Source organism: Lissotriton helveticus, chromosome 1_2 (assembly GCF_964261635.1).
Source record: "Lissotriton helveticus chromosome 1_2, aLisHel1.1, whole genome shotgun sequence".
Lineage (NCBI taxonomy): Eukaryota > Metazoa > Chordata > Amphibia > Caudata > Salamandridae > Lissotriton > Lissotriton helveticus.
Genome location: NC_136058.1, coordinates 339,998,159 through 340,023,579, shown reverse-complemented (window position 1 = coordinate 340,023,579; position 25,421 = coordinate 339,998,159). Strand labels below are relative to the sequence as shown.

General features: G+C 38.7%; 6 non-coding genes across 6 annotated transcripts; all 6 read right to left on the bottom strand.

The window, feature by feature from the left end:
- Positions 1-1,525: 1,525 nt before the first annotated feature.
- Positions 1,526-1,597, bottom strand: TRNAD-GUC (transfer RNA aspartic acid (anticodon GUC)). The gene has a single exon. It is a non-coding gene; the product is annotated as a tRNA-Asp (tRNA).
- A 10,333-nt stretch (positions 1,598-11,930) lies between these two features.
- TRNAD-GUC (transfer RNA aspartic acid (anticodon GUC)) lies at positions 11,931-12,002 on the bottom strand. Its single transcript has one exon. It is a non-coding gene; the product is annotated as a tRNA-Asp (tRNA).
- Positions 12,003-15,941: 3,939 nt separating this feature from the next.
- Positions 15,942-16,013, bottom strand: TRNAD-GUC (transfer RNA aspartic acid (anticodon GUC)). The gene has a single exon. It is a non-coding gene; the product is annotated as a tRNA-Asp (tRNA).
- A 4,423-nt stretch (positions 16,014-20,436) lies between these two features.
- TRNAD-GUC (transfer RNA aspartic acid (anticodon GUC)) lies at positions 20,437-20,508 on the bottom strand. The gene has a single exon. It is a non-coding gene; the product is annotated as a tRNA-Asp (tRNA).
- Positions 20,509-23,517: 3,009 nt separating this feature from the next.
- TRNAD-GUC (transfer RNA aspartic acid (anticodon GUC)) lies at positions 23,518-23,589 on the bottom strand. Its single transcript has one exon. It is a non-coding gene; the product is annotated as a tRNA-Asp (tRNA).
- A 401-nt stretch (positions 23,590-23,990) lies between these two features.
- TRNAD-GUC (transfer RNA aspartic acid (anticodon GUC)) lies at positions 23,991-24,062 on the bottom strand. The gene has a single exon. It is a non-coding gene; the product is annotated as a tRNA-Asp (tRNA).
- Between the last annotated feature and the right edge of the window lie 1,359 nt (positions 24,063-25,421).

Here is a 25,421-nt window from a genome sequence, read left to right as displayed (position 1 = left end):
TCTGTGAATTCAACCTTTTTTCTCAATCGGAATAGGCAAGGATAATGACAGATATATTTTACAATGTTAGAAAGTGCATCATTTTATTTAATTGTGTGAATAAAAGGAATCGCCTCCCCATCGGGGAATTGATCCCCGGTCTCCTGCGTGACAGGCGGGGATACTGACCACTATACTAACGAGGACTTATTGGCATCAGTTAAACAGTGCTCACCTCCTTGGGGTTAAGGCATACCCTCGATCAATTCACAGTATTGTAATAGGCAGATTTGCTGCTTTTGGTTAGGACAAGTAATCTTTTTTCCTAAATATTACAATACAGAAATTCCTAGCCAAAAACAATCAGTTTTATCAAGAAATTATTTCATTGAAATAAATATCTATCTATCGATCTGTCAATCTGGCTATCTTTCTAACTATCAATATATATATTTATATATATCTATATATATATATATAATCAGCTCACTTTATCATTTGCAGCTTATAACTATTAGCCACCAGGGGTCACTACTAACCAAAAGCAGTCATTCTACTTGTAAATTGTGCCAATCGAGTGGAACAGCAGCCTAGGATTCACCACTGCTTCATCTCATTTTCCAAGAGAATGCAGATGTAAAGTGTTTTTGATGGTACGCCTGTGCATATTGAAATATTCAGAGCATATTCTGAATTTCAGTTAACACATCAGTAAGCATTTTGTCCATCTGTGAATTCAACCTTTTTTCTCAATCGGAATAGGCAAGGATAATGACAGATATATTTTACAATGTTAGAAAGTGCATCATTTTATTTAATTGTGTGAATAAAAGGAATCGCCTCCCCGTCGGGGAATTGATCCCCGGTCTCCTGCGTGACAGGCGGGGATACTGACCACTTTACTAACGAGGACTTATTGGCACCAGTTAAACAGTGCTCACCTCCTTGGGGTTAAGGCATACCCTCGATCAATTCACAGTATTGTAATAGGCAGATTTGCTGCTTTTGGTTAGGACAAGTAATCTTTTTTCCTAAATATTACAATACAGAAATTCCTAGCCAAAAACAATCAGTTTTATCAAGAAATTATTTCATTGAAAAAAATATCTATCTATCGATCTGTCTATCTGGCTATCTTTCTAACTATCAATATATATATTTATATATATCTATATATATATATATAATCAGCTCACTTTATCATTTGCAGCTTATAACTATTAGCCACCAGGGGTCACTACTAACCAAAAGCAGTCATTCTACTTGTAAATTGTGCCAATCGAGTGGAACAGCAGCCTAGGATTCACCACTGCTTCATCTCATTTTCCAAGAGAATGCAGATGTAAAGTGTTTTTGATGGTACGCCTGTGCATATTGAAATATTCAGAGCATATTCTGAATTTCAGTTAACACATCAGTAAGCATTTTGGCCATCAGTGAATTCAACCTTTTTTCTCAATCAGAATAGGCAAGGATAATGACAGATATATTTTACAATGTTAGAAAGTACATCATTTTATTTCATTGTGTGAATAAAATGAATCGCCTCCCCGTCGGGGAATTGAACCCCGGTCTCCCGCGTGACAGGCGGGGATACTGACCACTATACTAACGAGGACTTATTGGCATCAGTTAAACAGTGCTCACCTCCTTGGGGTTAAGGCATACCCTCGATCAATTCACAGTATTGTAATAGGCAGATTTGCTGCTTTTGGTTAGGACAAGTAATCTTTTTTCCTAAATATTACAATACAGAAATTCCTAGCCAAAAACAATCAGTTTTATCAAGAAATTATTTCATTGAAATAAATATCTATCTATCGATCTGTCTATCTGGCTATCTTTCTAACTATCAATATATATATTTATATATATATACATATATATATATATATATATATATATATATATATATATATATATATATATATATATATATATATATATATATATATAATCAGCTCACTTTATCATTTGCAGCTTATAACTATTAGCCACCAGGGGTCACTAGTAACCAAAAGCAGTCATTCTACTTGTAAATTGTGCCAATCGAGTGGAACAGCAGCCTAGGATTCACCACTGCTTCATCTCATTTTCCAAGAGAATGCAGATGTAAAGTGTTTTTGATGGTACGCCTGTGCATATTGAAATATTCAGAATTTCAGTTAACACGTCAGTAAGCATTTTGGCCATCAGTGAATTCAACCTTTTTTTCTCAATCGGAATAGGCAAGGATAATGACAGATATATTTTACAATGTTAGAAAGTACATCATTTTATTTAATTGTGTGAATAAAATGAATCGCCTCCCCGTCGGGGAATGGAACCCCGGTCTCCCGCGTGACAGGCGGGGATTCTGACCACTATACTAACGAGGACTTATTGGCATCAGTTAAACAGTGCTCACCTCCTTGGGGTTAAGGCATACCCTCGATCAATTCACAGTATTGTAATAGGCAGATTTGCTGCTTTTGGTTAGGACAAGTAATCTTTTTTCCTAAATATTACAATACAGAAATTCCTAGCCAAAAACAATCAGTTTTATCAAGAAATTATTTCATTGAAATAAATATCTATCTATCGATCTGTCTATCTGGCTATCTTTCTAACTATCAATATATATATTTATATATATATATTACCTACTGGCGGTCGCCAGTAGGTATATATAGTTAGGATTTTTTCTCTATGGGATTTTTGAAAATTCTATGTCTAATAACTTTGCCGTTTGTGGACGGAATTGGCTGAAATTTTCAGGAAAATGGCACATTTTGTTTCTGAGCAGCCTTTGAAAATTTGGGGGGGGTTCGTCAAGGGGGGGCCGAGAAAAAAGGGGGGTCCCAAAACGCGTTTTTCCCATGTTAATTTCCATAGGGCGGTTGGCCTCACTTTTAGCCCGAACGGCTGAATGGATTTGCACGAAACTTGGCAAAATTGTAGGGACTGGTAGCCCGATGTGCATTTTGTAGGTCTCAATATATGTGCTCCAGTGGATTTTGAGAAATTAACGTTTAAAAAAAGATATATATCTGTAAGCGCGGACCGGGCAGCGGCCTAGGACGCGTACTTTTCGCGCAACGGAGCTTTGTGAAGCGAAGCTGATTGGTTCTCCGGCGTCTGTCAACATTCCAAACAGTCCGTAGTGGCCGCAAACAGTCCGTAGTGGCCGCCATCTTGTCTCTCGGTAGGATCGAGAGACAAGAGGAGGCCAAAGCGAAGGGGCAAATGACCATAAGGGGGAATAGTAGATCCTCGCTGACCCCCTAGGTTTGATGTGGAGGTTTTAAAAGGGCCCCGCGGGGCAAAAAAAAAAAAATATAATAATAATCTTACGGCTGAATGGATTTGCACGAAACTTGGCAAAATTGTAGGGACTGGTAGCCCGATGTGCCTTTGCTAGGTCTCAATATATGTGCTTCAGTGGATTTTGAGAAATTAACGTTCAAAAAAAGATATATATCTGTAACAGCGGACCGCTTCGCGTACTTTTCGCGTTACGGAGCTTTGCGAAGCGAAGCTGATTGGCTCTCCGGTGTCTGTAAACATTCCAAACAGTCCGTAGCGGCCGCCATCTTGTCTCTCGGTAGGATCGAGAGACAAGAGGAGGCGAAAGCGAAGGGGCAAATGACCATAAGGGGGCATAGTAGATCCTCGCTGATCCCCTAGGTTTGATGTGGAGGTTTTAAAAGGGCCCCGCGGGGCAAAAAAAATAAATAATAATAATAATCGAACGGCTGAATGGATTTGCACGAAACTTGGTAAAATATTAGGGACTGGTAGCCCGATGTGCCTTTGCTAGGTCTCAATATATGTGCTTCAGTGCATTTTGAGAAATTAACGTTCAAAAACAAGATATATATCTGTAACAGCGCTCCGCTTCGCGGAGATAAAATTATATCTGTATTACGTAGCTGTTGCTAGCACCAGTTAGCGACGGCTAGTAGGAGATAGCGACCATCTTGGGCCCCACTTTGCATGTGAGTGATATTTATCACTAATGACATGCAAAGTGGGCATGCCAAGATGTTAGCGACTGGAAACAGTCGCTAACATCGCTATCTCCTATTATCAACTTTTGGAAATATTCGAGATAAGCGCGAATATCTCCAAAAAGTAACAGCTGCCCTGAGCAGTTCTTAGCCATGTTATCCAATGGGAGGTGGATAACATGGCTAAGAGCATTAGCTCGGTAATGCATGAATATCGCGGAGTTTTCAGCGATATTAATGCATTGCGCTCGTTTTTTATCGTATTTGCGATAAACCTTGATAATAGCAAGGTTTATCTGCGATAATTTCTGACGGTAAAAAAATCTTTGCAATGCATCGTTAGGGATAAATATCGCTTAACTTTGGTAATATGCCCCAACGTCTGTTAACGTTCGATTCGAAGGAAATCAGGAATTGTTGAAAAACATTGTGTGCGCCATCTTGTCTTTTTTCAAATGCCACACTTTTGTCGTGCACGGCAGCCATTTTAGATGCCTTGACCAGATCCACTCTGTGCACGCTGTCGATCCTTAGCATGGCTCCCCACCCTCGCAAGCATCTCCCCCAGGCAGTGGTCACCCCCGCTCTCTGTTTTATGCATGGGTAATAAACCTCCCCCCATCTGCGCTGTTCTTCCCTGAGAATCACACCCTGTGCCCGCCCGACACCTCCCTTTCGCCCTATTCACTACCGCACCCTCTGACACTCCTTTTCCTCTGTGTCCGATTGTCCAGGCCGGTCCTAGGCTATCAGCTAGCCCTGCAGATGTAGTTTATAGCCACAGCTGTAAAGAATCACCCGTCTTCAAAGGAGTTATAGTAGATCAAGGCCCACACTCGATGAGATCCGTCACAGCAGAAGCGTTGCTATTATCTGAAAACCATCCTGTATTGTGATTGGGGAGGGGACCGAGCGTGAAGCGGAAGATTCCAGGGATGACTCTTTGTACATCAAAGTTTTTACAATTATGTGTCACATTAAAAATATATAGCACTCCGACAAAGTAGTAAGATTATAAAACTTTAATAATTTATAAATATATACAAGAAAACAAAAATAGTAATAACATATAAACATTTTTAGAGAAAAACAACGAAGTAGCGGTCGGCTGTGCGAATAGTCCCAACGCAGCACAACGTCCAGATTTCCGGCGTGGGGCGTCGCGGGGGGTGGGTGATCAGTAGCAAACTGTTGTGCGAATAGTTCCAAGGCAGCAGAACGCGCCGAAATCTAGATGACACAAAAGTGATGTCTAGTAAGTTGCCACCCAGTAAATAACGGCGTGGGGCGTCGCGGGGGGTGGGTCATCAGTAGCAAACTGTTGTGCGAATAGTTCCAAGGCAGCAGAACGATGGCACCAAGGTGATGTCCAGTAAGTTGCCGCACTGGTTTTGGTATCCTACAATGCTGCTCCGAATAACGGCGTGGAGCGCCCCGGGGGAGGCGGCGTGAACGGGCCTCTCCAGGTGGAGTCTCGTCTGTTGTAGTGGGGCGCCCCTTTACCGTTTCAGTTGCCATTCCGTCCGCTTTTGGTCCACTGTGTCAAAATCCGCCATTCAGCTGAGTTGCGCCCACTCTTGCGGTGCAGCGATAGGCGGCTGTCACAGGACTCTCAAAATGGCGGCAGGCTGTTTCCTTTTTGGGCCTGGTCCACTGAAATGGCCCTGGGACACCTTGGAAATCGGACGCTTGTCTGCTAGGTCTTGGACCCCATTCTCGAAAGCGTCCCCTCCGCCTTGAGAATTCATCAAAAGTTTTGGGGGCCCCGACTCCTGCAGGCTTCTGGTGGGGAGCGGCTGCCATGATTGCTCGCGGAATGACCACGACGGAGCTACGAGATGGTGGTGCTCTCATGGTGACGCCAGCTTCAGTCTGAAACATCCAGAAACAAGGTGGGGCTTTCATCGTTTGGGGGAAAAAAAAAGTTTTCATCCAATGAAAAGTGTTGTTTTTAGGTCATATGATCAAGCCTTCCATCATTAGGAAACCAAAAGTAAAATGAACCAATGAAAAGTTTTATAAACAAGTCACATGACCTGTTATGCGGCATAGGGTATAAAATGCGGAGAAAATACGTTGGCACGTGAGGCGGCGTCAGTAGCGGACCGATGTGCGAATAGGCCGAAGGCAACACAACGCGCCAAGATCCGGATGGCATCGAGGTGGTGTCATAGTTGAGAGTTCTGAGCAGCGGTTGTAACACTGTCTGAAGCTTATTTGCAGCTGCTGCAGCTTCACTACGCGCCAAGATCCGGATGGCACCGAGGTGGTGTGTAGGAAGTTGCCGCACTGGTGTGGCCATCCTACAATGCTGAAAGTCGGCGTGGGGCGCCCCGTTGGCCTGTGAGTTTGCGTCAGTAGCGGACCGATGTGCGAATAGGCCGAAGGCAGCACAACGCGCCAAGATCCGGATGGCACCGAGGTGGTGTCTAGTAAGTTGTCGCACTTCTGTGGCCATCCTACAATGTTGAAAGTCGGCGTGGGGCGCCCCGTTGGCCTGTGAGATGGTGTCAGTAGCGGACTGATGTGTGAATGGGGCCAAAGGCAGCGCAACAATATTTTCTACTATATTTCCGGTGTAGAAGAGACCACAAGGCGCTGAGATGCCAAGATCCGGATGGCACCGAGGTGGTGTGTAGCAAGTTGCCGCACTGGTGTGGCCATCCTACAATGCTGAAAGTCGGCGTGGGGCGCCCCGTTGGCCTGTGAGATGGCGTCAGTAGCGGACCGATGTGCGAATAGGCCGAAGGCAGCACAACAATATTTTCTGACTGACACCACAAGGCGCTGAGATGCCAAGATCCGGATGGCACCGAGGTGATGTCTAAGTTGCGGACAGATGTGCGAATGGGGCCAAAGGCAGCGTAACAATATTTTTTGTATGGAAGATACCACTAGGCGTTGAGATGCCAAGATTCGGATGGCACTGAGGTGATGTCTAGCAAGTTGGTGTGGTCATCCTACAATGCTGAAACTCGGCGTGGGTCACCCCATTAGCCTGTGAGATGGCGTCAGTAGCGGACCGATGTGCGAATAGGCCGAAGGCAGCACAACGCGCCAAGATCCGGATGTCACCGTGGTGGTTTCATAGTTGAGAGGCACTTCATCTGCAGTGGGGCGCCGAGATCCGGATGGCACCGAGGTGATGTCTAGCAAGTTGCTGTACTGGTGTGGTCATCCTACAATGCTGAAACTCGGCGTGGGTTGCCCCATTAGCCTGTGAGATGGCGTCAGTAGCGGACCGATGTGCGAATAGGCCGAAGGCAGCACAACGCGCCAAGATCCGGATGTCACCGTGGTGGTTTCATAGTTGAGAGGCACTTCATCTGCAGTGGGGCGCCGAGATCCGGATGGCACCGAGGTGATGTCTAGCAAGTTGCTGTACTGGTGTGGTCATCCTACAATGCTGAAACTCGGCGTGGGTCGCCCCATTAGCCTGTGAGATGGCGTCAGTAGCGGACCGATGTGCGAATAGGCCGAAGGCAGCACAACGCGCCAAGATCCGGATGTCACCGTGGTGGTTTCATAGTTGAGAGGCACTTCATCTGCAGTCGGGCGCCGAGATCCGGATGGCACCGAGGTGATGTCTAGCAAGTTGCTGTACTTGTGTGGTCATCCTACAATGCTGAAACTCGGCGTGGGTCGCCCCATTAGCCTGTGAGATAGCTGTTCTTTGGATTTGGGCCTGGCTCGTCTGCTGTAGTGGGGCGCCCCTTTACCGTTTCAGTTGCCATTCAGCTGAGTTTCGGCTGCTCTTGATGCTACAGCGACAGGCGGCTGCAACAGGACTCTCAAAATGGCGGCCTGTTCTTTGGATTTGGGCCTGGTCCACTAAAATGGCCCTGGGACACCTTAGAACTCGGACGCTCGATTTTTTTTTCCTTTCCTGTACATGCAAAAAAAGGTAAATGCCCGGTACGTTACACGCTTCATCTGCCACGATGAACTCTCCAGAGGAACCGAAAAAAAATATAGTTGTGGTAACTATACCATGCATCGTCATATGGAGAGGTGGCACCAATTAATTATAGTGCTGCATAAAAGAGAGATTTGGAGGAGAACCCCTGACCTGCTAGTACATTCATCAAAGAAGTGGCACTGAGAGCTTCAGAGGCAAGGGAAACGGTCCCAAATTTTTAGAAGAACTTTGGAAAGATTAAAATGACATGTTTAGATTGTGGCAAATTAATTTCATGTGGACAGATGAGTGTTACTCTAATAAATACAGCATATGAACATCATCATAGTCGATGGTTGGTAGAGACATTTTGACTATATCCTGGACCTGCCCGTCCTCGCCCAAAATGGCGCCGGAATAAATGGGACTCGTAACTCCTTGTTGTGTACTGGTTGCAGAACCTTGAAATCACGAGATACGTATGCAGTTTTGAAGCACATGGCGGGCGGGGACGAGAATTGATTGAATATTTCGACATCCCTATTGATATTAGGTTCTGATGTGTTATTGATTACTGTACTGTTGAAAGTTCGAATTAACGTCACCCATGGTACTTGCCCGCAAATGTATATCTAGATAATTTTATTGTAACTGGCCCTGTCGTATTTTAATTATAAAATGTACGTCCACCGATTCCGTAACTGTTAGACACCTTAGTTCTTGCAACCTAATGGCCCGCCCGTTACGTTCCTCTACAGTGTAAATGTCTACTCATCACATACGATTACAGTTTGCTCCGTGGCCGGCCCACGTGGTTATAGGCTCGTATTTGTATAATGAAATTTTCACAATAAAGGTTTTTAAAAGAAAACATGGTAGTAGTATATACATTGGTAAAGTTTGTAATAATAGTCACTGTTTTAGAATCATTAAAAGGCAAGTGAAATAAAGCAGACCAATTACATGAAGGGTAAAAGGTATAATACGAAGGAACGCAGTAAAGATAAATGGTCAAGGGCTGTTGTGTTTTCTATTCCTGCAACATAAAGTGATCGATAAGAATCTCATATTCAGGCGTATCGGCGACTAAGACAGCAGGTCGACCCTCTTTTGCTCAACGGCTCCATCATGGGACGAAGAAACGCTCTTTTTCTCGAAAAAAGAATATATTTTACTTGCAGGACAGTTGTAAAATTTCCGGGAAAGTACATTAGTCTGGAACATTATAACATATATTTAAGAAAAAATAATGTTCGGAAGTAATGAAAAGCGTAATTTTTAGGTCATATGACCAAGCCTTTCATCATTACAATAAGAAAAGTAAAATGAACCAATGAAAAGTTTTATTAACAAGTCACATGACTTGTTATGCTTACGTTACGCGCTGCGCGCCCCGGATGACTTCCGGATGCGCTAACGCGGCGCGTCATATGACGCATTACGCGACAACGCAGGTCCAGAATATAGTCAAAATGTCTCCACCAACCAGCGGTCGGAACACAACCCCTTTCAGCAGGCTAAATAGTTCTGTTAAATGACAACAGAAGGGACAGGCAACAAGAACCATCAGTCAAAGAGGGGAGGGCTAGTTCTTCTCTACCGGGTTACATTGGGGCGCTACCGGAACTGATCGAATTGGTAGTCTACAGTGTTTCTGGATGTTTCAGACTGAAGCTGGGGTTAGCATGAGAGCAGCATCATTTCGTAGCTCCGTCGTGGCCATTCCGCAACCAATCATGGCAGCCGCTCTTTATCGTTATTTTGGGCGGGGTGGGTGGCGGAGCCGAGCTGTTTTGCAGCCATCATTGTGTGGAGTTCAGTTCATCTCACTAGTTTTGTATTTGTCATGAGGGGTTGTTCCTAATGTTTCTATTTTAGCGAGGTCAAAAAGAGATCCCATTAGTGGCCTACTGATTTTGCTCGATTCCTTTTCTTTTTTTTACACGATTTTTCGTTATCTGCAAAGACTAAACAGAGTATTGCGACTCTGTGTTTGTTTGTAAATAGAGAATGAACCAAAGAGAACTAATTCTAAAACAGTAAATACTTGGATAACAATCAATCAAATGGAGAGAGAAGCAGGCACGACGGATTACAACGGGGGCAAAGGCCTGCGTTAACTACCTTTCACTATCTGCAAAGAGAGAGTACTCCTAATAGAAATGAGGGGGGGGGCACCATTCAAAGCAGATCAGTGTGCATAAACACGAAAATGTTTTCACTTACCACGTACTTGACATTCGACAGCTTATGATATTTGCTATTAAAAAACCATTGAAATTCACTGAAAAAACCATAGGTTATAGACCATATATAGTTAGGAATTAGCATTTACAAAACCTTGAAAATTCACTGAAAAAACCATAGGTTATAGACCATATATAGTTAGGAATTAGCATTTAAAAAACCTTATTTTACTCACACAAAACCATTGAAATTCCATATATAGTTAGTTGCACTAACTATATATTGCGCACCCGCAATCCACTGCTGATCATGTCACATATTACATCATTCATGACATGGTCAGTGACATCACTGATGACATCACTGATGACATCTCAAATGACATCACTGATGACATCACTGATGACATCTCATTTGACATCAATGACCACATCACTGATGATATTATTCATGTGACAATACAATGCATCTCTTCACATTTTAATATAACCTCTGTTTCACCCAGTGTTAAAAACAGAGTATAATTTTTGAAACCATTGACACACCAATACTAGTTACTACATACGTACTCACTGATTCCTACGTCTACACACACATTCACTCATTCACCCATACAATCATTCATACATACAATCACTCATGTTTACAACACAATCATATGCACTCATACACCTATACAGACACTCACACTCTGCCACTCATCCATGGAGTTACTCACACACCTAGTCAGTCCTGTAAAGAATCAATCACACTTCCATTTTCTACTCTATACAGTTAAACATAGAGCACCTTACGTTTTCAACCATATACTAACACATACTTACTCTCTTATACAATCATTGATACAAGTACACATTGATCTGTACAGAGTCACACACCTCCCATCCAGCCACACACACACTCAGTCTCCCATGCAAATACTTGGGCAATCAATCAATAACCCATATAGTTACTCATATAGCTACTGATCAACACATGCAGCAGTTTACAGAACAACAGACATAATGATGCACAAATTAAGACAGTTTAGTCACTAACCCATGCACTCAGTGAGACACATTTAATCACTCACTCATACATTCAGTCATGCACCTACTAAATCCTTCGTCCAGACACTTATACATCCACTCATTCTTCAATATGTAAGACATATTTTAACTTTACAGAAACATAGTCACTGGATGTTGTCATCAGTGATGTCATCAGTGATGTCATTTGAGATGTCATCAGTGATGTCATCAGTGATGTCACTGACCATGTCATGAATGATGTAATATGTGACATGATCAGCAGTGGATTGCGGGTGCGCAATATATAGTTAGTGCAACTAACTATATATGGAATTTCAATGGTTTTGTGTGAGTAAAATAAGGTTTTTTAAATGCTAATTCCTAACTATATATGGTCTATAACCTATGGTTTTTTCAGTGAATTTTCAAGGTTTTGTAAATGCTAATTCCTAACTATATATGGTCTATAACCTATGGTTTTTTCAGTGAATATATATATATATATAATCAGCTCACTTTATCATTTGCAGCTTATAACTATTAGCCACCAGGGGTCACTACTAACCAAAAGCAGTCATTCTACTTGTAAATTGTGCCAATCGAGTGGAACAGCAGCCTAGGATTCACCACTGCTTCATCTCATTTTCCAAGAGAATGCAGATGTAAAGTGTTTTTGATGGTACGCCTGTGCATATTGAAATATTCAGAGCATATTCTGAATTTCAGTTAACACATCAGTAAGCATTTTGGCCATCAGTGAATTCAACCTTTTTTTCTCAATCAGAATAGGCAAGGATAATGACAGATATATTTTACAATGTTAGAAAGTACATCATATTATTTCATTGTGTGAATAAAATGAATCGACTCCCCGTCGGGGAATTGAACCCCGGTCTCCCGCGTGACAGGCGGGGATACTGACCACTATACTAACGAGGACTTATTGGCATCCGTTAAACAGTGCTCACCTCCTTGGGGTTAAGGCATACCCTCGATCAATTCACAGTATTGTAATAGGCAGATTTGCTGCTTTTGGTTAGGACAAGTAATCTTTTTTCCTAAATATTACAATACAGAAATTCCTAGCCAAAAACAATCAGTTTTATCAAGAAATTATTTCATTGAAATAAATATCTATCTATCGATCTGTCTATCTGGCTATCCTTCTAACTATCAATATATATATTTATATATATCTATATATATATATATAATCAGCTCACTTTATCATTTGCAGCTTATACTATTAGCCACCAGGGGTCACTACTAACCAAAAGCAGTCATTCTACTTGTAAATTGTGCCAATCGAGTGGAACAGCAGCATAGGATTCACCACTGCTTCATCTCATTTTCCAAGAGAATGCAGATGTAAAGTGTTTTTGATGGTACGCCTGTGCATATTGAAATATTCAGAGCATATTCTGAATTTCAGTTAACACATCAGTAAGCATTTTGTCCATCTGTGAATTCAACCTTTTTTCTCAATCGGAATAGGCAAGGATAATGACAGATATATTTTACAATGTTAGAAAGTGCATCATTTTATTTAATTGTGTGAATAAAAGGAATCGCCTCCCCATCGGGGAATTGATCCCCGGTCTCCTGCGTGACAGGCGGGGATACTGACCACTATACTAACGAGGACTTATTGGCATCAGTTAAACAGTGCTCACCTCCTTGGGGTTAAGGCATACCCTCGATCAATTCACAGTATTGTAATAGGCAGATTTGCTGCTTTTGGTTAGGACAAGTAATCTTTTTTCCTAAATATTACAATACAGAAATTCCTAGCCAAAAACAATCAGTTTTATCAAGAAATTATTTCATTGAAATAAATATCTATCTATCGATCTGTCTATCTGGCTATCTTTCTAACTATCAATATATATATTTATATATATATATATATATATATATAATCAGCTCACTTTATCATTTGCAGCTTATAACTATTAGCCACCAGGGGTCACTACTAACCAAAAGCAGTCATTCTACTTGTAAATTGTGCCAATCGAGTGGAACAGCAGCCTAGGATTCACCACTGCTTCATCTCATTTTCCAAGAGAATGCAGATGTAAAGTGTTTTTGATGGTACGCCTGTGCATATTGAAATATTCAGAGCATATTCTGAATTTCAGTTAACACATCAGTAAGCATTTTGTCCATCTGTGAATTCAACCTTTTTTCTCAATCGGAATAGGCAAGGATAATGACAGATATATTTTACAATGTTAGAAAGTGCATCATTTTATTTAATTGTGTGAATAAAAGAAATCGCCTCCCCATCGGGGAATTGATCCCCGGTCTCCTGCGTGACAGGCGGGGATACTGACCACTATACTAACGAGGACTTATTGGCATCAGTTAAACAGTGCTCACCTCCTTGGGGTTAAGGCATACCCTCGATCAATTCACAGTATTGTAATAGGCAGATTTGCTGCTTTTGGTTAGGACAAGTAATCTTTTTTCCTAAATATTACAATACAGAAATTCCTAGCCAAAAACAATCAGTTTTATCAAGAAATTATTTCATTGAAATAAATATCTATCTATCGATCTGTCTATCTGGCTATCCTTCTAACTATCAATATATATATTTATATATATCTATATATATATATATAATCAGCTCACTTTATCATTTGCAACTTATACTATTAGCCACCAGGGGTCACTACTAACCAAAAGCAGTCATTCTACTTGTAAATTGTGCCAATCGAGTGGAACAGCAGCATAGGATTCACCACTGCTTCATCTCATTTTCCAAGAGAATGCAGATGTAAAGTGTTTTTGATGGTACGCCTGTGCATATTGAAATATTCAGAGCATATTCTGAATTTCAGTTAACACATCAGTAAGCATTTTGTCCATCTGTGAATTCAACCTTTTTTCTCAATCGGAATAGGCAAGGATAATGACAGATATATTTTACAATGTTAGAAAGTGCATCATTTTATTTAATTGTGTGAATAAAAGGAATCGCCTCCCCATCGGGGAATTGATCCCCGGTCTCCTGCGTGACAGGCGGGGATACTGACCACTATACTAACGAGGACTTATTGGCATCAGTTAAACAGTGCTCACCTCCTTGGGGTTAAGGCATACCCTCGATCAATTCACAGTATTGTAATAGGCAGATTTTCTGCTTTTGGTTAGGACAAGTAATCTTTTTTCCTAAATATTACAATACAGAAATTCCTAGCCAAAAACAATCAGTTTTATCAAGAAATTATTTCATTGAAATAAATATCTATCTATCGATCTGTCTATCTGGCTATCTTTCTAACTATCAATATATATATTTATATATATATATATATATATATATAATCAGCTCACTTTACCATTTGCAGCTTATAACTATTAGCCACCAGGGGTCACTACTAACCAAAAGCAGTCATTCTACTTGTAAATTGTGCCAATCGAGTGGAACAGCAGCCTAGGATTCACCACTGCTTCATCTCATTTTCCAAGAGAATGCAGATGTAAAGTGTTTTTGATGGTACGCCTGTGCATATTGAAATATTCAGAGCATATTCTGAATTTCAGTTAACACATCAGTAAGGATTTTGTCCATCTGTGAATTCAACCTTTTTTCTCAATCGGAATAGGCAAGGATAATGACAGATATATTTTACAATGTTAGAAAGTGCATCATTTTATTTAATTGTGTGAATAAAAGGAATCACCTCCCCGTCGGTGAATTGATCCCCGGTCTCCTGCGTGACAGGCGGGGATACTGACCACTATACTAACGAGGACTTATTGGCATCAGTTAAACAGTGCTCACCTCCTTGGGGTTAAGGCATACCCTCGATCAATTCACAGTATTGTAATAGGCAGATTTGCTGCTTTTGGTTAGGACAAGTAATATTTTTTCCTAAATATTACAATACAGAAATTCCTAGCCAAAAACAATCAGTTTTATCAAGAAATTATTTCATTGAAATAAATATCTATCTATCGATCTGTCTATCTGGCTATCTTTCTAACTATCAATATATATATTTATATATATCTATATATATATATATATAATCAGCTCACTTTATCATTTGCAGCTTATAACTATTAGCCACCAGGGGTCACTACTAACCAAAAGCAGTCATTCTACTTGTAAATTGTGCCAATCGAGTGGAACAGCAGCCTAGGATTCACCACTGCTTCATCTCATTTTCCAAGAGAATGCAGATGTAAAGTGTTTTTGATGGTACGCCTGTGCATATTGAAATATTCAGAGCATATTCTGAATTTCAGTTAACACATCAGTAAGCATTTTGTCCATCTGTGAATTCAACCTTTTTTCTCAATCAGAATAGGCAAGGATAATGACAGATATATTTTACAATGTTAGAAAGTGCATCATTTTATTTAATTGTGTGAATAAAATGAATCGCCTCACCGTCGGGGAATTGAACCCCGGTCTCCCGCGTGACAGGCGGGGATACTGACCACTATACTAACGAGGACTTATTGGCATCAGTTAAACAGTGCTCACCTCCTTGGGGTTAAGGCATACCCTCGATCAATTCACAGTATTGTAATAGGCAGATTTGCTGCTTTTGGTTAGGACAAGTAATCTTTTTTCCTAAATATTACAATACAGAAATTCCTAGCCAAAAACAATCAGTTTTATCAAGAAATTATTTCATTGAAATAAATATCTATCTATCGATCTGTCTATCTGGCTATCTTTCTAACTATCAATATATATATTTATATATATATATATATATATATATATATATATATATATATTTGGCCATCAGTGAATTCAACCTTTTTTCTCAATCAGAATAGGCAAGGATAATGACAGATATATTTTACAATGTTAGAAAGTACATCATTTTATTTCATTGTGTGAATAAAATGAATCGCCTCCCCGTCGGGGAATTGAACCCCGGTCTCCCGCGTGACAGGCGGGGATACTGACCACTATACTAACGAGGACTTATTGGCATCAGTTAAACAATGCTCACCTCCTTGGGGTTAAGGCATACCCTCGATCAATTCACAGTATTGTAATAGGCAGATTTGCTGCTTTTGGTTAGGACAAGTAATCTTTTTTCCTAAATATTACAATACAGAAATTCCTAGCCAAAAACAATCAGTTTTATCAAGAAATTATTTCATTGAAATAAATATCTATCTATCGATCTGTCTATCTGGCTATCTTTCTAACTATCAATATATATATTTATATATATCTATATATATATATATATAATCAGCTCACTTTACCATTTGCAGCTTATAACTATTAGCCACCAGGGGTCACTAGTAACCAAAAGCAGTCATTCTACTTGTAAATTGTGCCAATCGAGTAGAACAGCAGCCTAGGATTCACCACTGCTTCATCTCATTTTCCAAGAGAATGCAGATGTAAAGTGTTTTTGATGGTACGCCTGTGCATATTGAAATATTCAGAGCATATTCAGAATTTCAGTTAACACGTCAGTAAGCATTTTGTCCATCTGTGAATTCAACCTTTTTTCTCAATCGGAATAGGCAAGGATAATGACAGATATATTTTACAATGTTAGAAAGTGCATCATTTTATTTAATTGTGTGAATAAAATGAATCACCTCCCCGTCGGTGAATTGATCCCCGGTCTCCTGCGTGACAGGCGGGGATACTGACCACTATACTAACGAGGACTTATTGGCATCAGTTAAACAGTGCTCACCTCCTTGGGGTTAAGGCATACCCTCGATCAATTCACAGTATTGTAATAGGCAGATTTTCTGCTTTTGGTTAGGACAAGTAATCTTTTTTCCTAAATATTACAATACAGAAATTCCTAGCCAAAAACAATCAGTTTTATCAAGAAATTATTTCATTGAAATAAATATCTATCTATCGATCTGTCTATCTGGCTATCTTTCTAACTATCAATATATATATTTATATATATATATATATATATATATATAATCAGCTCACTTTACCATTTGCAGCTTATAACTATTAGCCACCAGGGGTCACTACTAACCAAAAGCAGTCATTCTACTTGTAAATTGTGCCAATCGAGTGGAACAGCAGCCTAGGATTCACCACTGCTTCATCTCATTTTCCAAGAGAATGCAGATGTAAAGTGTTTTTGATGGTACGCCTGTGCATATTGAAATATTCAGAGCATATTCTGAATTTCAGTTAACACATCAGTAAGCATTTTGGCCATCAGTGAATTCAACCTTTTTTCTCAATCAGAATAGGCAAGGATAATGACAGATATATTTTACAATGTTAGAAAGTACATCATTTTATTTCATTGTGTGAATAAAATGAATCGCCTCCCCGTCGGGGAATTGAACTCCGGTCTCCCGCGTGACAGGCGGGGATACTGACCACTATACTAACGAGGACTTATCGGCATCAGTTAAAAAATGCTCACCTCCTTGGGGTTAAGGCATACCCTCGATCAATTCACAGTATTGTAATAGGCAGATTTGCTGCTTTTGGTTAGGACAAGTAATCTTTTTTCCTAAATATTACAATACAGAAATTCCTAGCCAAAAACAATCAGTTTTATCAAAAAATTATTTCATTGAAATAAATATCTATCTATCGATCTGTCTATCTGGCTATCTTTCTAACTATCAATATATATATTTATATATATATATATATATATATATATAATCAGCTCACTTTATCATTTGCAGCTTATAACTATTAGCTACCAGGGGTCACTACTAACCAAAAGCAGTCATTCTACTTGTAAATTGTGCCAATCGAGTGGAACAGCAGCCTAGGATTCACCACTGCTTCATCTCATTTTCCAAGAGAATGCAGATGTAAAGTGTTTTTGATGGTACGCCTGTGCATATTGAAATATTCAGAGCATATTCTGAATTTCAGTTAACACATCAGTAAGGATTTTGTCCATCTGTGAATTCAACCTTTTTTCTCAATCGGAATAGGCAAGGATAATGACAGATATATTTTACAATGTTAGAAAGTGCATCATTTTATTTAATTGTGTGAATAAAAGGAATCACCTCCCCGTCGGTGAATTGATCCCCGGTCTCCTGCGTGACAGGCGGGGATACTGACCACTATACTAACGAGGACTTATTGGCATCAGTTAAACAGTGCTCACCTCCTTGGGGTTAAGGCATACCCTCGATCAATTCACAGTATTGTAATAGGCAGATTTGCTGCTTTTGGTTAGGACAAGTAATATTTTTTCCTAAATATTACAATACAGAAATTCCTAGCCAAAAACAATCAGTTTTATCAAGAAATTATTTCATTGAAATAAATATCTATCTATCGATCTGTCTATCTGGCTATCTTTCTAACTATTGAAATATTCAGAGCATATTCTGAATTTCAGTTAACACATCAGTAAGCATTTTGGCCATCAGTGAATTCAACCTTTTTTCTCAATCGGAATAGGCAAGGATAATGACAGATATATTTTACAATGTTAGAAAGTACATCATTTTATTTAATTGTGTGAATAAAATGAATCGCCTCCCCGTCGGGGAATTGAAGCCCGGTCTCCCGCGTGACAGGCGGGGATACTGACCACTATACTAACGAGGACTTATTGGCATCAGTTAAACAGTGCTCACCTCCTTGGGGTTAAGGCATACCCTCGATCAATTCACAGTATTGTAATAGGCAGATTTGCTGCTTTTGGTTAGGACAAGTAATCTTTTTTCCTAAATATTACAATACAGAAATTCCTAGCCAAAAACAATCAGTTTTATCAAGAAATTATTTCATTGAAATAAATATCTATCTATCGATCTGTCTATCTGGCTATCTTTCTAACTATCAATATATATATTTATATATATATATATATATATATATATATATAATCAGCTCACTTTATCATTTGCAGCTTATAACTATTAGCTACCAGGGGTCACTACTAACCAAAAGCAGTCATTCTACTTGTAAATTGTGCCAATCGAGTGGAACAGCAGCCTAGGATTCACCACTGCTTCATCTCATTTTCCAAGAGAATGCAGATGTAAAGTGTTTTTGATGGTACGCCTGTGCATATTGAAATATTCAGAGCATATTCTGAATTTCAGTTAACACATCAGTAAGGATTTTGTCCATCTGTGAATTCAACCTTTTTTCTCAATCGGAATAGGCAAGGATAATGACAGATATATTTTACAATGTTAGAAAGTGCATCATTTTATTTAATTGTGTGAATAAAAGGAATCACCTCCCCGTCGGTGAATTGATCCCCGGTCTCCTGCGTGACAGGCGGGGATACTGACCACTATACTAACGAGGACTTATTGGCATCAGTTAAACAGTGCTCACCTCCTTGGGGTTAAGGCATACCCTCGATCAATTCACAGTATTGTAATAGGCAGATTTGCTGCTTTTGGTTAGGACAAGTAATATTTTTTCCTAAATATTACAATACAGAAATTCCTAGCCAAAAACAATCAGTTTTATCAAGAAATTATTTCATTGAAATAAATATCTATCTATCGATCTGTCTATCTGGCTATCTTTCTAACTATCAATATATATATTTATATATATCTATATATATATATATAATCAGCTCACTTTATCATTTGCAGCTTATAACTATTAGCCACCAGGGGTCACTACTAACCAAAAGCAGTCATTCTACTTGTAAATTGTGCCAATCGAGTGGAACAGCAGCCTAGGATTCACCACTGCTTCATCTCATTTTCCAAGAGAATACAGATGTAAAGTGTTTTTGATGGTACGCCTGTGCATATTGAAATATTCAGAGCATATTCTGAATTTCAGTTAACACATCAGTAAGCATTTTGTCCATCTGTGAATTCAACCTTTTTTCTCAATCAGAATAGGCAAGGATAATGACAGATATATTTTACAATGTTAGAAAGTGCATCATTTTATTTAATTGTGTGAATAAAATGAATCGCCTCACCGTCGGGGAATTGAACCCCGGTCTCCCGTGTGACCGGCGGGGATACTGACCACTATACTAACGAGGACTTATTGGCATCAGTTAAACAGTGCTCACCTCCTTGGGGTTAAGGCATACCCTCGATCAATTCACAGTATTGTAATAGGCAGATTTGCTGCTTTTGGTTAGGACAAGTAATCTTTTTTCCTAAATATTACAATACAGAAATTCCTAGCCAAAAACAATCAGTTTTATCAAGAAATTATTTCATTGAAATAAATATCTATCTATCGATCTGTCTATCTGGCTATCTTTCTAACTATCAATATATATATTTATATATATATATATATATATATATATATATATATTTGGCCATCAGTGAATTCAACCTTTTTTCTCAATCAGAATAGGCAAGGATAATGACAGATATATTTTACAATGTTAGAAAGTACATCATTTTATTTCATTGTGTGAATAAAATGAATCGCCTCCCCGTCGGGGAATTGAACCCCGGTCTCCCGCGTGACAGGCGGGGATACTGACCACTATACTAACGAGGACTTATTGGCATCAGTTAAACAATGCTCACCTCCTTGGGGTTAAGGCATACCCTCGATCAATTCACAGTATTGTAATAGGCAGATTTGCTGCTTTTGGTTAGGACAAGTAATCTTTTTTCCTAAATATTACAATACAGAAATTCCTAGCCAAAAACAATCAGTTTTATCAAGAAATTATTTCATTGAAATAAATATCTATCTATCGATCTGTCTATCTGGCTATCTTTCTAACTATCAATATATATATTTATATATATCTATATATAGATATATATAATCAGCTCACTTTACCATTTGCAGCTTATAACTATTAGCCACCAGGGGTCACTAGTAACCAAAAGCAGTCATTCTACTTGTAAATTGTGCCAATCGAGTAGAACAGCAGCCTAGGATTCACCACTGCTTCATCTCATTTTCCAAGAGAATGCAGATGTAAAGTGTTTTTGATGGTACGCCTGTGCATATTGAAATATTCAGAGCATATTCAGAATTTCAGTTAACACGTCAGTAAGCATTTTGTCCATCTGTGAATTCAACCTTTTTTCTCAATCGGAATAGGCAAGGATAATGACAGATATATTTTACAATGTTAGAAAGTGCATCATTTTATTTAATTGTGTGAATAAAAGGAATCACCTCCCCGTCGGTGAATTGATCCCCGGTCTCCTGCGTGACAGGCGGGGATACTGACCACTATACTAACGAGGACTTATTGGCATCAGTTAAACAGTGCTCACCTCCTTGGGGTTAAGGCATACCCTCGATCAATTCACAGTATTGTAATAGGCAGATTTGCTGCTTTTGGTTAGGACAAGTAATATTTTTTCCTAAATATTACAATACAGAAATTCCTAGCCAAAAACCATCAGTTTTATCAAGAAATTATTTCATTGAAATAAATATCTATCTATCGATCTGTCTATCTGGCTATCTTTCTAACTATTGAAATATTCAGAGCATATTCTGAATTTCAGTTAACACATCAGTAAGCATTTTGGCCATCAGTGAATTCAACCTTTTTTCTCAATCGGAATAGGCAAGGATAATGACAGATATATTTTACAATGTTAGAAAGTACATCATTTTATTTAATTGTGTGAATAAAATGAATCGCCTCCCCGTCGGGGAATTGAAGCCCGGTCTCCCGCGTGACAGGCGGGGATACTGACCACTATACTAACGAGGACTTATTGGCATCAGTTAAACAGTGCTCACCTCCTTGGGGTTAAGGCATACCCTCGATCAATTCACAGTATTGTAATAGGCAGATTTGCTGCTTTTGGTTAGGACAAGTAATCTTTTTTCCTAAATATTACAATACAGAAATTCCTAGCCAAAAACAATCAGTTTTATCAAGAAATTATTTCATTGAAATAAATATCTATCTATCGATCTGTCTATCTGGCTATCTTTCTAACTATCAATATATATATTTATATATATATATATATATATATATATATATAATCAGCTCACTTTATCATTTGCAGCTTATAACTATTAGCTACCAGGGGTCACTACTAACCAAAAGCAGTCATTCTACTTGTAAATTGTGCCAATCGAGTGGAACAGCAGCCTAGGATTCACCACTGCTTCATCTCATTTTCCAAGAGAATGCAGATGTAAAGTGTTTTTGATGGTACGCCTGTGCATATTGAAATATTCAGAGCATATTCTGAATTTCAGTTAACACATCAGTAAGGATTTTGTCCATCTGTGAATTCAACCTTTTTTCTCAATCGGAATAGGCAAGGATAATGACAGATATATTTTACAATGTTAGAAAGTGCATCATTTTATTTAATTGTGTGAATAAAAGGAATCACCTCCCCGTCGGTGAATTGATCCCCGGTCTCCTGCGTGACAGGCGGGGATACTGACCACTATACTAACGAGGACTTATTGGCATCAGTTAAACAGTGCTCACCTCCTTGGGGTTAAGGCATACCCTCGATCAATTCACAGTATTGTAATAGGCAGATTTGCTGCTTTTGGTTAGGACAAGTAATATTTTTTCCTAAATATTACAATACAGAAATTCCTAGCCAAAAACAATCAGTTTTATCAAGAAATTATTTCATTGAAATAAATATCTATCTATCGATCTGTCTATCTGGCTATCTTTCTAACTATCAATATATATATTTATATATATCTATATATATATATATAATCAGCTCACTTTATCATTTGCAGCTTATAACTATTAGCCACCAGGGGTCACTACTAACCAAAAGCAGTCATTCTACTTGTAAATTGTGCCAATCGAGTGGAACAGCAGCCTAGGATTCACCACTGCTTCATCTCATTTTCCAAGAGAATACAGATGTAAAGTGTTTTTGATGGTACGCCTGTGCATATTGAAATATTCAGAGCATATTCTGAATTTCAGTTAACACATCAGTAAGCATTTTGTCCATCTGTGAATTCAACCTTTTTTCTCAATCAGAATAGGCAAGGATAATGACAGATATATTTTACAATGTTAGAAAGTGCATCATTTTATTTAATTGTGTGAATAAAATGAATCGCCTCACCGTCGGGGAATTGAACCCTGGTCTCCCGTGTGACAGGCGGGGATACTGACCACTATACTAACGAGGACTTATTGGCATCAGTTAAACAGTGCTCACCTCCTTGGGGTTAAGGCATACCCTCGATCAATTCACAGTATTGTAATAGGCAGATTTGCTGCTTTTGGTTAGGACAAGTAATCTTTTTTCCTAAATATTACAATACAGAAATTCCTAGCCAAAAACAATCAGTTTTATCAAGAAATTATTTCATTGAAATAAATATCTATCTATCGATCTGTCTATCTGGCTATCTTTCTAACTATCAATATATATATTTATATATATATATATATATATATATATATATATATATTTGGCCATCAGTGAATTCAACCTTTTTTCTCAATCAGAATAGGCAAGGATAATGACAGATATATTTTACAATGTTAGAAAGTACATCATTTTATTTCATTGTGTGAATAAAATGAATCGCCTCCCCGTCGGGGAATTGAACCCCGGTCTCCCGCGTGACAGGCGGGGATACTGACCACTATACTAACGAGGACTTATTGGCATCAGTTAAACAATGCTCACCTCCTTGGGGTTAAGGCATACCCTCGATCAATTCACAGTATTGTAATAGGCAGATTTGCTGCTTTTGGTTAGGACAAGTAATCTTTTTTCCTAAATATTACAATACAGAAATTCCTAGCCAAAAACAATCAGTTTTATCAAGAAATTATTTCATTGAAATAAATATCTATCTATCGATCTGTCTATCTGGCTATCTTTCTAACTATCAATATATATATTTATATATATATATATATATATATATATATATATTTGGCCATCAGTGAATTCAACCTTTTTTCTCAATCAGAATAGGCAAGGATAATGACAGATATATTTTACAATGTTAGAAAGTACATCATTTTATTTCATTGTGTGAATAAAATGAATCGCCTCCCCGTCGGGGAATTGAACCCCGGTCTCCCGCGTGACAGGCGGGGATACTGACCACTATACTAACGAGGACTTATTGGCATCAGTTAAACAATGCTCACCTCCTTGGGGTTAAGGCATACCCTCGATCAATTCACAGTATTGTAATAGGCAGATTTGCTGCTTTTGGTTAGGACAAGTAATCTTTTTTCCTAAATATTACAATACAGAAATTCCTAGCCAAAAACAATCAGTTTTATCAAGAAATTATTTCATTGAAATAAATATCTATCTATCGATCTGTCTATCTGGCTATCTTTCTAACTATCAATATATATATTTATATATATCTATATATAGATATATATAATCAGCTCACTTTACCATTTGCAGCTTATAACTATTAGCCACCAGGGGTCACTAGTAACCAAAAGCAGTCATTCTACTTGTAAATTGTGCCAATCGAGTAGAACAGCAGCCTAGGATTCACCACTGCTTCATCTCATTTTCCAAGAGAATGCAGATGTAAAGTGTTTTTGATGGTACGCCTGTGCATATTGAAATATTCAGAGCATATTCAGAATTTCAGTTAACACGTCAGTAAGCATTTTGTCCATCTGTGAATTCAACCTTTTTTCTCAATCGGAATAGGCAAGGATAATGACAGATATATTTTACAATGTTAGAAAGTGCATCATTTTATTTAATTGTGTGAATAAAATGAATCACCTCCCCGTCGGTGAATTGATCCCCGGTCTCCTGCGTGACAGGCGGGGATACTGACCACTATACTAACGAGGACTTATTGGCATCAGTTAAACAGTGCTCACCTCCTTGGGGTTAAGGCATACCCTCGATCAATTCACAGTATTGTAATAGGCAGATTTTCTGCTTTTGGTTAGGACAAGTAATCTTTTTTCCTAAATATTACAATACAGAAATTCCTAGCCAAAAACAATCAGTTTTATCAAGAAATTATTTCATTGAAATAAATATCTATCTATCGATCTGTCTATCTGGCTATCTTTCTAACTATCAATATATATATTTATATATATATATATATATATATATAATCAGCTCACTTTACCATTTGCAGCTTATAACTATTAGCCACCAGGGGTCACTACTAACCAAAAGCAGTCATTCTACTTGTAAATTGTGCCAATCGAGTGGAACAGCAGCCTAGGATTCACCACTGCTTCATCTCATTTTCCAAGAGAATGCAGATGTAAAGTGTTTTTGATGGTACGCCTGTGCATATTGAAATATTCAGAGCATATTCTGAATTTCAGTTAACACATCAGTAAGGATTTTGTCCATCTGTGAATTCAACCTTTTTTCTCAATCGGAATAGGCAAGGATAATGACAGATATATTTTACAATGTTAGAAAGTGCATCATTTTATTTAATTGTGTGAATAAAAGGAATCACCTCCCCGTCGGTGAATT